The 2,824-nt window shown below is 43.6% G+C and overlaps 1 non-coding gene across 1 annotated transcript; it reads left to right on the top strand.

Annotated features, from left to right (window-relative positions):
* Window positions 1-2,457: 2,457 nt before the first annotated feature.
* LOC130956687 (small nucleolar RNA R71) lies at window positions 2,458-2,565 on the top strand. Its single transcript, XR_009077188.1, has one exon. It is a non-coding gene; the product is annotated as a small nucleolar RNA R71 (small nucleolar RNA).
* The last annotated feature ends 259 nt before the right edge of the window (window positions 2,566-2,824 follow it).

Here is a 2,824-nt window from a genome sequence, read left to right as displayed (position 1 = left end):
AGTGGCTTATGTGTTCGGCCAAAGAGGGGGAGAAGTGGTGTTTAGTTGTGTGAAAATGAAGAAGTGAAGGAGGGTTTATATAGGAGAGAGGGGGTGATATGGTTCGGCCATTTTGGGTGGGTTTGGGAGGGAAAGTGGTTTGAATTTGAAGGGTGAGGTTGGTGGGGTTTTATGAAGGATGGATGTGAGTGGTGAAGAGAAAGATGGGATTTGATAGGTGAAGGGGTTTTGGGGAAGAGGTAATGAGGTGATTGGTGAATGGGGGAAGAAGAGAGAGAGTGGTGGTGGGGTTGGTGGGGGTCCTGTGGGGTCCACAGATCCTGAGGTGTCAAGAAAAAGTCATCCCTGCACCAATTAGCACTCAAAATCACGTTTTGAGGCATTTCTAGCGTTAAACGCCGGGCTGGTGCCCATTCCTGGCGTTTAACGCCAGGTTCTTGCCCTTTTCTGGCGTTTAACGCCAGTCTGGTGCCCCTTTCTGGCGTTAAACGCCCAGAATGGTGCCAGACTGGGCGTTAAACGCCCAGCTGCTAGCCTCACTGGCGTTTAAACGCTAGTGAATTCTTCCTCCAGGGTGTGCTGTTTTTCTTCCTGTTTTTCATTTTGTTTTTGCTTTTTCAATGGATTTTGTGACTTCTTATGATCATCAACCTACAAAAAAACATAAAATAACAAAGAGAAATATATAAAATATAATCATTGGGTTGCCTCCCAACAAGCGCTTCTTTAATGTCAGTAGCTTGACAGAGGGCTCTCATGGAGCCTCACAGATACTCAGAGCAATGTTGGAACCTCCCAACACCAAACTTAGAGTTTGAATGTGGGGGTTCAACACCAAACTTAGAGTTTGGTTGTGGCCTCCCTACACCAAACTTAGAGTTTGACTGTGGGGGCTCTGTTTGTCTCTGATTTGAGAGAAGCTCTTCATGCTTCCTCTCCATGATGACAGAGGGATATCCTTGAGCCTTAAACACATAGGATTTTTCATTCACTTGAATGGTCAACTCTCCTCTATCAACATTAATCACAGCCTTTGCTGTGGCCAGGAAGGGTCTGCCAAGGATGATGGTTTTTCATCCATGCACTTCCCAGTCTCTAGGACTATGAAATCCGCAGGGATGTAATGGTTTTCAACTTTCAGCAAAACATTCTCTACAAGTTCATGAGCTTGTTTTCTTGAGTTATCTGCCATCTCTAGTGAGATTCTTGCAGCTTGTACCTCAAAGATCCCTAGCTTCTCCATTACAGAGAGAGGCATGAGGTTTACACTTGACCCTAAGTCACACAGAGCCTTCTTGAAGGTCATGGTGCCTATGGTGCAAGGTATTGAAAACTTCCCAGGATCTTGTCTCTTTTGAGGTAATTTCTGCCTAGACAAGTCATCCAGTTCTTTGGTGAGCAAAGGAGGTTCAGTCTCCCAAGTCTCATTTCCAAATAACTTGTCATTTAGCTTCATGATTGCTCCAAGGTATTTAGCAACTTGCTCTTCAGTGACATACTCATCCTCTTCAGAGGAAGAATACTCATCAGAGCTCATGAATGGCAGAAGTATATCCAATGGAATCTTTATGGTCTCATTTTGAGCCTCAGATTCCCATGGTTCCTCATTAGGGAACCCATTGGAGGTCAGTACACGCCCATTGAGGTCTTCCTTAGTGGCGTACACTGCCTCTTCTTCCTCTCCAAATTCGGCCATGGTTATGGCTTTGCACTCTCCTTTTGGATTTTCTTCTGTATTGCTTGGAAGAGTACTTGGAGGGAGTTCAGTAATTTTCTTACTCAGCTGTCCCACTTGTGCCTCCAAATTCCTAATGGAGGACCTTGTTTCAGTCATGAAACTTTGAGTGGTTTTAATTAGATCAGAGACCATAGATGCTAAGTCAGAGGGGTTCTGCTTAGAATTCTCTGTCTGTTGCTGAGAAGATGATGGAAAAGGCTTACCATTGCTAAACCTGTTTCTTCCACCATTATTGTTGTTGAAACCTCTTGTTGAGGTTTCTCTTGATTCTTCCATGAGAAATTTGGGTGATTTCTCCATGAAGAATTATAGGTGTTTCCATAGGGTTCTCCTAGGTAATTCACCTCTTCCATTGGAGGGTTCTCAGGATCATAGGCTTCTTCCTCAGATGAAGCATCCTTAGTACTGCTTGGTGTATTTTGCATTCCAGACAGACTTTGAGAAATCAAATTGACTTGTTGAGTCAATATCTTGTTCTGAGCCAGAATGGCATTCAGAGCATCAATCTCAAGAACTCCTTTCTTCTGACTTGTCCCATTGTTTACAGGATTCCTTTCAGAAGTGTACATGAATTGGTTATTTGCAACCATTTCAATGAGCTCTTGAGCCTCTGTAGGCGTCTTCTTCAGATGAAGAGATCCTCCAGCAGAGCTATCCAAGGACATCTTAGATAGTTCAGAGAGACCATCATAGAAAATACCTATGATGCTCCATTCAGAAAGCATGTCAGAAGGACATTTTCTGATTAATTGTTTGTATCTTTCCCAGGCTTCATAGAGGGATTCTCCATCCTTCTGTCTGAAGGTTTGGACTTCCACTCTAAGCTTACTCCATTTTTGGGGTGGAAAGAATTTTGCCAAGAAGGCATTGACTAGCTTTTCCCAAGAGTCCAGGCTATCTTTAGGTTGAGAGTCCAACCATATTCTAGCTCGGTCTCTTACAGAAAAAGGGAATAGCATCAGTCTGTAGACCTCAGGGTCAATCCCATTAGTCTTGACTGTATCACAGATTTGCAAGAACTCAGCTAAAAACTGATGAGGATCTTCCATTGGAAGTCCATGGAACTTGCAGTTCTGTTGCATTAGA

Source organism: Arachis stenosperma, chromosome 1 (genome assembly GCF_014773155.1).
Source record: "Arachis stenosperma cultivar V10309 chromosome 1, arast.V10309.gnm1.PFL2, whole genome shotgun sequence".
Lineage (NCBI taxonomy): Eukaryota > Viridiplantae > Streptophyta > Magnoliopsida > Fabales > Fabaceae > Arachis > Arachis stenosperma.
Note: the sequence above shows the minus strand (reverse complement) of the source record. Positions and strands in the feature narration are given on the sequence as shown.